The following is a 13,507-nucleotide window of genomic DNA, read 5'->3' on the forward strand; positions in this document are numbered from 1 at the left end:
TACTGGTAATCCAGCAAATCTACTTGTTACTTTAAATATATATATATATATATATATATATATATATATATATATATATATATATATATATATATATATATATATATATATATATATATATATATATATATATATATATATATATAATCTCAAGTTTATTTTGCTTCTCTGTATCCAATCTGCTTTTAATACCGTTCCTTTCATTTGATTGCTTTCAGTCTAACTATTAACTACCAGATTACGGAAAGCCATAGTAAGCCCCTTTGAAACGTCTGAAGTCCTCCGTTCCACTGTGGATACTTTGTGCGGAAATTTAATTTTCCTTTTGAGCATGTCATTAACATTTTCAAACGAAGTCGTGTTCGTGTCTATCGTGGGTTCAGATTCCTATATCAAATATTTCTTACGTAGCCAGGTGTTATAACTACATAATGACCTCTTGAAGGTTTTCATGGAAGTTCTTCATTCTCGCTGTCTTCTCTCAGGATATATAATGCTACCATTATAACAGTCCAAAGAATTTACTCCGTTCTCTGGTGAAGGCAAGCCTTTCACTTATAGAACTGAATACTCTATCGCACAAATTCTAAGCCGTGGATGGTATCATCTAGTTTTAAGCAATGTTGCTGCATTTGATTCTTCTGCCCGTGTTCTTAACTACCCTGTTACGTAATGGGTAAAATCATTCTATGATGCCAGTTTATGAGGATTTGTTCGTCAGGAAGGATCAAGCCAAAGGCTCAGCCATTCCGTTTCATGTGAGTTTTAATTACTGCCGTAATCATCCTTTAGCCAATCGAACCAACGATGAACTCCCTGTGAAGATACTTTACACGTCATCAGCAGCATCGTATACAATACATTCTACAGTGGCTCATTAGCAGACTATCGATACCCTCCCGCCCCTCAGTACACAGACTACCTCGAATGCACTCGAGCAATTCCTAGATGATAAAAGCCCTTCCGTTCCAACATTTATACCAAACGTATACCAGGCATTTTAAGTGAATGATTGTATCCCGAGGAATCTCAACTGATTTAACTATTTCCTCTTTGACGAATAGTTTTAAAAAGCACAACCATATAAGACTGTTGCATGAATGAATGAAATCGAACGTTACCACTTTGTAGTTACCCGACTCTGTTCACTTCATTATTTCGTTACATGTCCCAGTTCATCGTGCACTGGCGATCCTACAAGGCTTAGGCCTATGGGTAAAAAAGATCAAGAATCCACTGACGCATTATTTCCGCATTTTGATTTAATTTCTCGTGTAGGTTGCATCGACGCGTCAGCCACTTCCTAAGACCCACCTAAGTTTTCTCCTAAATACCAAAGGCTTTTTTCTCCAAGAACTGACAGACGGTTCCTCATTTCGCATTCTACTTCACTTGGACTTGTCCTTCGACCTGTCACTCAATTCCAGCGGGACAAAGAATAATGCACCATTTTTATTTTTTTAATATATGGTCCAAAGGCGATCAGTGTGTTTCAATCTTTGTTTACACAACGAATGTGACCTTCAAGTTCTTCCTTCTTTTATGAGACGGAAAGCGAAAGGGACAATCCGGTTGTCAATTGTTAATAAACGGGTGATAAATGATTTTGACCAATGGGAATAATGGAAAAAAAAAACTATTCCGTGGAAACAATGACAAGGAAGAAATGTCACAATGTCACGAAGGCTGATTTTCCCTTTGATTTGCCTGCATTTTGCGACACTATGAATGACGACACAACGGTTGACAGTTTCTGTCTGGAAATTTTTTGTGTGCAAATAAATGCTATTAATTTAATAAAGGTAACTTTAATTCAGACAAAACTATGTGTGGAGAAAATACATTATTTTCTGTATTCATTTTGACATTGTTTCTCCTAACATTAATATATGTATATATATTGATAATTTACATATATATATATATATATATATATATATATATATATATATATATATATATATATATATATATGTATATATATATACAGTATATATACATATATATACACATATACATACATATGTATATTTATATATTTATAATGGAAACGTGGAGATAATGTTAGGGGACAGTGTTAGAATTTTGTGCATAAATCTGAGAAAGAGAAAATTATTTGTCAAAAAAGACGAATAAAAAAAAAAAACTTAAGGCACAAATAAAAATAAATCATAGGTGTGAATTCATATGGGAACATTAACTGCATTATGTAATATTATGAGCATCTGGCGTCACAGCACCAATTAATGCCACTGTATATAAAAAATATTCTAAAATTTACCATTCCAAAGAAAAGGTAAAATTGGCAGAATGAAACCACGATATCTGAGTAGGGAAAACCGTCCCTAAAAGGAAGGAAAGTTATAAGCTAAGAGAATATTATTTTCAGGTGATTTTGTATAAATATTCTCTCTCAAGTATACAAAGCTGAAACGAAGGTCGTGTGGAAATTGCAAGAAGCAAGTGCGCACAGGGACTGATAGAGAGAGAGAGAGAGAGAGAGAGAGAGAGAGAGAGAGAGAGAGATGTATAACAGAATCTACCCAATTCTTCAAACTAGCACTCGAGCAAATCTTATTTTTAAATTCGACATTCTTGGTCTACACCTATGCGCCATTTATATATAACTGAAATATGAAACAATCTTCGAGGCATGAGACACAAACGCTGGCTTTATTTTTGATGTAATGCATCATGGGCAACTTCTTGATATTTCCTATTTAAATTCAACACTGAAGAGCAACAAGGACTCTTGAAGCGCAAATCTTCCTTGGCAGCTTTTAAGGATGAATAAATATTTATCAGGTTCTAAACACACCATGAGCTCCTCCGATCCGTTCGTCTTGTATTTTGCGTTGTTTCAGTGTCTTTGCTCCTAGTGATCCTTTACATGGGTTTTCGTCATGTTGAACACTCAGCCATGGCTTCTATCCTATGGGTACTCCTGATAATCCACATACCTATATATATATACATATATATATATATATATATATATATATATATATATATATATATATATATATATATATATATATATATATATATATATATATATATATATATATATATATAATATATATATATATATATATATATATATATATATATATATATATATATATATATATATATATATATATACATATATATATATATATATATATATATACACATATATATATATATATATATATATATATATATATATATATATATATATATATATATATATATATATATATATATATATATATATATATAAATTTTATGAATTTTGCTTCCAACAAGCAGACTTCTTTCTTGCAAACCTGCAGTTCATCGCAACTCAAATCACTTCAACAAATTACCTTCCGGGGTAGCCTACCCAACATCAACACCTTCAGCATCACACCCCTGGCAATTATATAAAGCTTTCTCTAGTTCCGCGTATATATTTTTTCTTCACTCTCGGATGACTGTTTTGTATCAAACTCTTGTTCCATAAACACTTTCATATTTCAGCCACACTGCCATCCTCTCACCTGGAATTCCTAACCATTGTATTTTGAACACTTAAGTCATTACAAAATTCCTCATCTGCTTAATGGCATGCGAAAAGGTTACTATATACCAGTACAATAGCCACGAAATTCAATGGTATCAGTCTAAGTATACTTCAGTTCCAAAGCGAAAGCCGCTCTGTACAAATAACCACAAGTAAACATTAATGCTGTACATCGTTACGTCTCATCTGTACCACGTACAGTGCATCATTTATATAAAACCATTTTTCTATTTCCCCTCGCCGTCCACCAGGTCAGAAACTTGAGTAGCATTCATTCTAATGCCAGTATTATTAGGTTCTCTACTTAATATGACTAGTGAGCTTGTCCAATACTGCAAAACCATAGGATATTTTATCATCATTAGTAGGATGTCTTCTACGAACGTTATACTTACTAATATTCCTACTAAGTTAAAGCGTAAATTTTGTATTCGATTTTCAGATCACTTGGAAACCGATCTTATTTAGCAAATCTTATTTTTACATTTTTCTTTTTCGTTTTTTTAAGGTTACACTAAACTGAACTGTAAGGTTTGTTTGGTGCTCTAGCCTACCTGGCCTAACCTAACCTACCCTAATAGAGATGACGTAACCTAAGCAATTATAGACAGGGTTGCCTTAGTCTAACGGGTAAGGCGGGTAAAGACAAAGGAAATAACAAATATTGGTGGCCTCATATTTTTGAAATCTAAATGCTACAGTGAAACTATTGTCATTCCCAAGACGAGATACAAATAGCTTCAAACGAGCTTAAAAAATATTTCTCTTCAACAACAAGACAAATTTTCATCAGGTTTTCCTCCGTAATTTGAGGAAAGAATATTGTAGCAACCAACAATCCGCAAGTTTTAAACCGTAGTACAATAATATTTTGCATGCAGTACTGGACATGTAATATCACCTAACCATGGATATAAAAAAAAATACAGAATGCAAGAAACTTATAAGCTATTTCTATAATTCATTTCCCAGTAACTCAGTGCCGTGTTTACTGTTCCTTGTCACGTTTTCAAGGTCTCAACTGTAGGTAAGACTATGGTTGGTTTCAGTCAATAGTATACAAGAGAAAGCTGCTTACCTTTCGTAAAAGTCTGGAGTATCCAAGAAGGGGACACAGTGAACAAATCTCCTTTTAATTATTAAGAGTTGTAATCACGTAATCACAAACTCGTTACAACTTGGAGCACAGCATAAACAAACCCATGACTATAATGACACAGAAACGTAGAAAACTTAACGCAGAAATCATTGTAATGAGTTTCTGTTGCATAAAAATGCAAATTCCGTAAACTTTGAAAACATGAATGTTCACTGACAGTACTCAAACGTAAGATAAGAACTGAAATACTGAGGATTTAAAGATGTGGAATAAAATAGCCACACAGGTCATCGGCCAAACAGTGACTACGCAAGGATTATAAAGGTAGGACCTCCTACGTAAACAAATAAACATGCTGCTAATATGAACTCTCACACTATGATCGGGTTGAAGTTACTTGGTAATAAAATAAGAGAATCTTAGTTTTTCAACATGGTCTTTTGGTTTGCGAGGTGTAAGATGAACACTTAAATTTAAAAAAAAAGTCGTAAACGACATTGTATTTTTATAATTCAAAAGATAGCAGTTTTTGCTTTAAAGCTCGTTATGGCAAAGTTACAGTTATATCGTCATTTTCATATTATGTATTGGCCCTTACAACGTGATTCTGTAAACATGTACAATACCAGACAATGAATCATAAAGAAAATATCACACCAAACCTATAAAACAATGAGTTTACGTAGATATTGGTCTAACTAGGCTATGTCAAATGCTTCAGTTTTATTTGTTTATAATAATAAACACTGAATAAAATTACCAGGAACACTGACAAATAGACTAGTTGGACTCATTTTCATATTTATATGAATCAACTTTGCCAAAACTTACGACGCTTTCAAGATAAAACGATCTTAGTCATTATGAGATATCATGTTATTATATATATATATATATATATATATATATATATATATATATATATATATTATATATATTTTATATGTTTATGGTTGAGTGCATTGAGACCTTACCTTGAAAATTTATTACATCTGACTCTTAGGCCGAGTCCAGTAAACATAAGCAAAGGTATAGGCTGAAGGCCTGCTTCAAAGGGGGGAAGTTTCAGTTAAACACTTAAGTTTTCACTTACATGAGCATATTTACATTAACTACATATCAGAAGAAAATGAAACGTAAATTTGGACAGGTAAACAGAATCCTGCCGTTCCAAGGGAATAATAAACAACTGGGGTATTTTCCCTGACGTAATTTAAAAGGCCTGCTTCAAAGGGGCACTGCAGAGGGGGAGAAAGCAGGGGTTATACCACTGTGCACACAAGATGGTGCTCAGATTCAAAGCAGGTAACTCTCCTCTGTAATTGAAATACACATGGTTTCGTAGGTGTATTAGGAGCGTAATCAAGGAATCGAGGGCGTGCACGGAAGGTGCCTATAAAGGACCTCGATTCTGGTGACTTTAATTCCAAGCAGTAAACAAATAATTCACTTCGCTGTAAGTTATCGTTACGTTAACAGACTTTAAAGTAATACAGGTCTCACTGCGGGTATATCGCTTTAAAAAGGAAACAGAAAAATAACAGAAGGCTGATAGATGCGTGACTGACTTAGGAACCTTGACCTTGATACACTACATTCGTCAGGAGACGGCTTCCTCGTCCACGGGGACTGATGGTGGAGGGTAGCGTTAAGGGGCTTCACTACAAAAGGACACTGTATGCTCAAGGACAGCCACATGGGATTTCAAGGGACAGCTCAAGGAGCAGAGTGGAGAACTAAGTGTCCTGGGATAGTTCTGATGTCTTCTGGGTCCGAGGTTACTCTAAGGCTGAGCGAGTCGGGATTCCTTCTTTTATGCCCTCGTAAGGATTACGACATTGTTCATTCCAGGCGTTGCTGCTGTCATTCACCTGGAGTCCTGTTTTCTATACGGTCCGCATGCGGGGCACCTACCAGGTGTTCAATATGGCTGCAATCACAAGAGTCAGTCGCCAGCGTGGGAGTGCTTTCTCTTTTGGGTGTGCCTGCTTCGGCAGGATTAGCGATCTCTGCATGAATCCGCACCTGAAATCAAGATCGCTGGCAGTCACTAGGGCAAGAAAGTATTAAAAGGTTTTCCCACATGGGGTAGTGGTGAGAGGATATGAATTAGGGGCGAATTTCCACCTGCAAACATCTTTAAGAAAAAGAAATAAATAAACATGATTTCCAGAAAAGTAAAATTAATCTCATTTGCAAGTTACGTTACATTCATACTTGGAGGATGAGGTGGCATTTCTGAGGTTTACCTCTTGACAATAGATATATATTATGTGGGATCCGGCGAGTTTGTCTAAAACAATTTGTCTAAAATACAATTTGTCTAAATCAATTTGTCTAAACCAATTCGTCTAAAACAATTTGTCTAAAATACAATTTGTCTAAAACAAAATGTCTAAAATAAAAAAAATTAATAATAAAATAAATCAAAACAAAAATGAAAAAGGTGAATAAAAAAAAGTTATTTTACAGAACTACAATGATTGTTTTGAAATAGAAACAAACTTTCCTGAATTTATACAAATCAGTCAATCAGTCCATCTTTTCTTATTGTTTAACTTCTAAACCATGGCTGTTTACTAAAATTTGTCGTTTATTGTAATTTAAATTGCTGCTCTCAACTACAAATAAACAACTAAAATTAGTCGTTTACTGTAATTTTAACTGCTGTTCTCTTAAAAACAAACATGGAAAACAAATCTTTCTTCATTTTACATAAACAAAGCACTTTCTTATTGTGGTAATATTCAAACTGGATATAGCTACACCCCAAAATGCCTCTTGAATTCGTCGAATCGGAAAAAGGTCGTAAGAAATTAGTAGATAATGGATTTACATTTTACAAAAATGGTGAAAATGACGACCGAGTATATTGGAAGTGTGATAAATATCCGATAACAAAATGCCGCGCTCGTATAATTACGGCAAATGATCACATCGTAAAATCATCTACAAATCACAACCATGTATTAGATGCGGCCGAAAGTGCAGCAAAGGATATTATGACAAAAATACGTCATCAGGCTAAGACAACACAAGACGCACCCAGATCAGTTTTATCTAATGTGCTCGAAGATTGCGATCAAGCTGTTGCTCCAAAACTTCCTAAAGTGCAAAGTATGAAGAGAACTATAAGATCTGTAAGACAGCAAACCCTCGCTGGACCAGCCTTACCATCAACATGCAGTGAAATCGTTTTTCCACCTGATCTAACCATTACTTTTAAAGGTGGTCAGTTTCTAATGTATGACTCGGGACCGGTTGAAAAACGTATTGTCATATTTGCAACCAAACAGAATTTACAGGGTTATCACAAAGTAGTCACTGGTATGCTGACGGAACATTTAAAACAGTACCTTTGCTATTTCATCAGCTATATACATTTCATGGACTAAAACAGAAAGTTTCAAGTTGCCACTTCTTTTTGCATTACTGCCAGACAAAACAGAAGAAACTTATATAGCTTTTTCACAGCAGTTAAAGAAGCTTGAACCTTTGTGCGCACCACTATCAATAACGATCGATTTTGAGAGAGCTATGATGAAAGCGTGTCTGAAGGAATTTCCAAATACAGAACAAAATGGTTGTTTTTTCCACTTTAGCCAATGTATTTTCCGTGCAATACGAAATAATGGCCTAAGACGAAAATATGAAACAGAAACCAGTTTTGCTCTGCAGATGAGGATGCTACCAGCATTGGCATTCGTACCCGTAGCTAGCATAATAGACGCGTTTGAATTATTGTGTGATAACAACATCTTCCCCCATGAAGCACAAGAGGTCATCGATTATTTCCAAGACACTTGGATTGGGAGGCCTAATAGACGGTACGCTCGACGTCCACCTCTTTTCCCATGATATGTGGAATATGTATTCTAGAGTGCTTACGAATCTTCCTAAAACGAACAATGCCGTCGAAGCATGGCATCGTGGATTCGAAACTGAAGTAGGTGCACATCACCCCAATATATGGAAGTTCATCAACTGTTTAAAAAAAGAACAAAGTTTAAAATGAGGTACGAATTGAGCAATATGTTGCAGGGATAGAGCCAGAACCCCAAGGAAGCGCTATCGAGATTCAGCAAAACGTCTAAATAGTCTTGTTCAAACTTTTGATCAACATAATATTATTGATTACCTACGTGGTATTGCCCACAATCTTTCTTTTTAACTATAAAAGTAGTCTATTCAGAAGTTATCTTTTAATAAAACCTTTATTAATCGTTTATGTATTAAATCTTACATTTTAATGTTCTATATGAATGTATTTTATTAATTTTAGGCTAAGTTACCTGTCTTTTCTTTAATTTCTTCCTTTATGTAATTCTACATCTAATTCTGCATTTAATAAATATATTACTTTATTTTATTTTATTTACTAGAATTTCTTTCACCTCGTTCACACTTTGAACTACATTCCCCATTATTACTATTATTATTATTATTATTATTATTATTATTATTATTATTATTATTATTATTATTAAAAAATAAAATTGTAAATAATATCTTTTGAAAAAAATAAACAAGAAAGAAGTTATTCGAAGTTCTTTCTAGAAATAATGATCTCAAAAAAAACTCCTAATTGCCACTTTAGGGTGTGGAGTTGATGATTTCCTGAAGTTGTTTATATTAGCTATATTTGTTTTCCCCTATCGTTACCTATTTGAAAACGTTGGAAAAGCGTACAAGACTAAGAAAAGAAAAACCTAAATCTAACTTTCGATCTCTAACTCCCAATAAGGGAAGAAAATATAATTTATGAGCAAAAAATATAAAACCTTACCCGTAAAGAAACAGAAATTCAGAAAAGATATTTTTTTTTATTCACCTTTTTCAATTTTTGTTTTGATTTATTTGATTATTTTTTTTTATTATTAATTTAGACAAATTGTATTTTAAACATTTTGTTATTGGACAAATTGTACTTTAGACAAATTGTTTTAGACGAATTGGTCTAGACAAATTGATTTAGACCAATTGTCTTAGACAAACTCGCCTAGACCCATATTATGTATATGCATATATAAATATATATACATACATAAACACATGTGCACACACACACACACACACACACACACACACACACACACACATATATATATATATATATATATATATATATATATATATATATATATATATATATATATATATATATATATATTCTTACAGAGTATTGGTGCAATTGCAATTCTTACCTTGTTGGGGATGCTTTTGACTGGGAACATATACATCGTAATAAAAAAAAAAGGGTTATCTAAGTGAGAATTCAATTAAGGGACGGTCTCAAGAGAGAAATTCTGGGTCTGAATTAATTATATGTATTTACAGGAATCAGAGGAATAAATTACATGAAGCCATTAAAATTAACAATTGACAAAATTAAGAGTGCCACTCAATTAATAATGAGATATAAATAAAATAAGCAAGAGTGCTAGATTCATAGACGTATGGGGCACAGGATGCAGATGTTCTCCAGTGTTCACACACCCCTTCTGTAATGTATGGAGAAGGAACACGATCACTGGGTGAACCGAAACAGTCTAATTTTTACATGGAATGCTATACAAAATTTCAGGGTTCAGCACAATGCAAGGGGAAAAGGAAAAGGCAATGAATTAAGAGTAATAGATAAATGACCAAACACTCTCCACGGCACAGTATCTTTATTCCTTAAGCAAAGCTCCTTGGTTGTAGAATAGAATGACTCTCAGACGAGTGGGACCTTCTACATGTGGTACTTCAGGTAGCATTCTGGTGTAACTTGTATAACTTGTACTATAAAATGAATTTAACATGTGGTTAAGCCACTTATGCAAATGATACAAGAGTGATACTCAAGGTATCAAAAATACAATGTTGCATGCATATAGGCTAGGACGGATTTCTGCCTGTTAGGGTGGAGACCGGACTTGGCTAAAATAAAGTACAATTTCATACAAATCTAAAAACCCTTTATACATTCGTGTGGCTACTAAATTGGTGAGTGCCATATTACCTTGCGGATGTGGTGGGACTGAGCCAGGTGTGGCACTAGCGTCATCAGGGCCTAGTGGCTCTGTGATATACAATTAATTTTCCCTATAGGGGTTTTTAAAATTTGTTGTGCAAGTATCTGCATGAAAGGAAGGTTAAAGACTTGGAGTGCCAGAGGGTCTGGCAGTTAACACTCTCTGCAGATGTCAGAGTGTGATGCTTAGTAGGGGAGTTAGGCAAGGTAAAGGCTAGTGGTTACAAGGCTCAAAGTTAATTTACAAATGATTAGAGTTACAAGAGAAAAGTAAGTTACACTTTCACAAAGAGGAAGAGTAAAGGGAGTAACCAGGCATCCGACTCTGGTTGGGTGTCAAGGTACTCAGTTAAAGTGAGGCACTGTGTCAGAGGGGCATGAGTGCCAGGAGAGCTCTGTGTCTCCCGTAGGCTACCTGGACTTTCTAAGCCTCTGACAGCTGAGATATGGAAGAATTTCCATCAGAATCTCATCTTCTGAAGACTGGGAAATATAGGAAGGAGTCTCTGTGGGCGTGCGAGGTTCACAGGTTACAATGACCAACTCAGGCATGGGTTGCCAGGCTGCGCCAGGGGGTGAACTTTCACTGAGGTCAGGGGAATCCAGAAGGGACCCTAGTAAACTTCAGGTCGGCTCTCTTACCAACACGGGTAGCAGGGCCAAGCCAGGCGAAGGGAGGGGGGGGCCAGACTGGGATCTCCTGAAGGGAGATCTACGGCGTGCTCTGGCACTGGCACTAAGGCGGGGTCAAGCACAGGAACTGAATTTGGAATTGGCTCAACGTTCGGGATGAATGGAGCATGGCACTGCTCAGGGCGCTCAAGTGGCACTGGCAGGGAAATTGAGGCAAGTTTGGGAGCTCCTGAAGGGAGATCTGTAGTGTGCTCTGGCACTGGCGATAAGGCGGGGCCAGGCAAGGGAATTAAATTTGGTAAGGGGTCAACGACCAAGACGGACGAGGCCTGGCATTGCTCAGGGTGTGCAGGTGGTACTGGTAGTGGTTCTGAGGCAAGTCTGTGAGGACTATTTGTGCCTGATGGAGACTGTGAGGGGTCAGAACCCCTGGGTTGTCTTGAATTAGGCGGGGACAGAGAGTCCTGTCCGAGGAGGAGGTCATAGCCTCCAGGAAGGTAATTTGCTACTGTAAGTGTGCAGAGCTTGGTTCTGTGGGGCCTGATGACCCTCAAAGGAGCTGTTGGGAGAATCAATTTTACCTGATTAATACTCTTGATGGTGACAAGTTTATGTTTTTCAATTTTAGCTCCATAAGGGACTTTGTCTTCCCTTACAATGGAGACTTGTGCGCCAGTGTCTTCAAATCCCTTGACCTGGCAGACTGGGTAGCTACCTTGAGAAGGTACCACAAATATAGGGCCTCGGCTGGAGAACCTAGAGATTGGTGATTGGTAACCACCTGTGCAATGGCGGGTGCAGCTGCTTTGCTAGGGCAATGCTTCCAGAGGATGGAGTGCCCATAGACTTTACATGCAGCGCAATAAATCTTGCTAAAGCCCTTTTGAGGAGCGGGTGAAGGTTTAGGATGTTGCTTGGATTGATCAGGGGGTGGCATGGCAGTGGCTCTTCCCTTAGATCGGCCTGGGATTCTTTTGCAGTGAGTGCAAATAAGAATTTTAAAAGAGGGCCCATTCTTTGATTGGGCTTGCAATGAGGTGTGACTTGGTGGGATCATCTTCCAATCCAGGGAACTGGTAGAAGGATAATAAGTGTCCCAATCATCAGCCAAGAGGCAGCACTCCTCGAGTGTGGTGGGACATAGCTCACTTAGGTAAGTAGCCAAGGAACTTGGGGCATAGTAGAAAAAATCCTCTAGCTGCATTCGTTGTGATGTTGATGGCATCCAGCCAACGCTTAACAGCTCGAGTTTTATGATAGGCCCATTATGTCCAAGTTTGACCTGCTTCCTTTGGTTGGTGGTTGGCCACACCAGTGTTGTCCCCAGCGTTCAGGGTAATTTCGAAGACCTTAATGACGGCCTTCCTGACCTCTTTGAGGGCCCTCTGAGTGCCATCGGTTAAGGAGCAGAAAGCGATTAGGTCCTTGCCACCCATGTGTTTGCCAGTGATCAAAGAGATCTCTGTTGCAGTAGGCTTGAAATATTGGGGCAGATAACAGAAAAATCATGCAAATGATGATACAAGCATCAAATTTGGCACAAGTGTCCTCCAAGGTATATTAATCAAATCTGCCCAATTGGCCAATTGAAAATCCAAGATGGCGTCCATTTTCAAGATGGCCGCCCAAAAAACCACCCGAAGTAGAAGTTTTGCTTAGAAATATTTGTTAGTTGTAGTTGTCTGATATGCACGATCTAAGTGTGGATTCCTATGTTTTGAAGCCTGCTGAACTATATTCTCCTATTTAAAAAGCACTCAGACATATTTCTCAAGATGACCACCAAGATGTTTGTCTTTCTTTACATAAGTTTTGTCCCGGCTAGTACATTTTCAAAGTTATGCATACTGTGCTGCTGTTTCTCAATCTGCTACTGTTCATATATGCAGCTGCAGAGTGATGTGTAGGGAAGCTCTGCCTGAGAGCACTTGCATCTTCCTTTGCAAACCTTCTTACAGGAGCACTTTGTCAATTCTTGACAGCTTGCTGCAATCAGTGGTAGTGTTGTCCAATGTATCTGCCATGCTTCTCCTTTCTGTGTCCACCCCCATTCAGCTGGACTGTTCATGTGTGGATTACAGTGGGTTGCCTGGCCCCAGATGATCCCAGCCTGGTAGGCTGCACACTTTGCATGTTCTCTGAGGGCTGCCTGTGTTGGTGGAATTGAGTTGTATGGCCTCTGCTTGCGGGGCAAACAGATCTAGTCTTGCTT

At 36.9% G+C, this 13,507-nt stretch overlaps 1 protein-coding gene across 1 annotated transcript in view; it reads right to left on the reverse strand.

The window, feature by feature from the left end:
• The window catches only part of LOC136825496 (probable glutamate receptor), a 34,833-nt gene extending 29,880 nt beyond the window's left edge, over window positions 1-4,953 (reverse strand). The window contains exon 1 of the mRNA XM_067082049.1: window positions 4,626-4,953. The gene's annotated coding sequence lies outside the window, so the exon portion shown is untranslated. The remainder of the gene's footprint in view (window positions 1-4,625) is intronic.
• Between the last annotated feature and the right edge of the window lie 8,554 nt (window positions 4,954-13,507).

Source organism: Macrobrachium rosenbergii, chromosome 37 (assembly GCF_040412425.1).
Source record: "Macrobrachium rosenbergii isolate ZJJX-2024 chromosome 37, ASM4041242v1, whole genome shotgun sequence".
NCBI classification, from domain to species: domain Eukaryota; kingdom Metazoa; phylum Arthropoda; class Malacostraca; order Decapoda; family Palaemonidae; genus Macrobrachium; species Macrobrachium rosenbergii.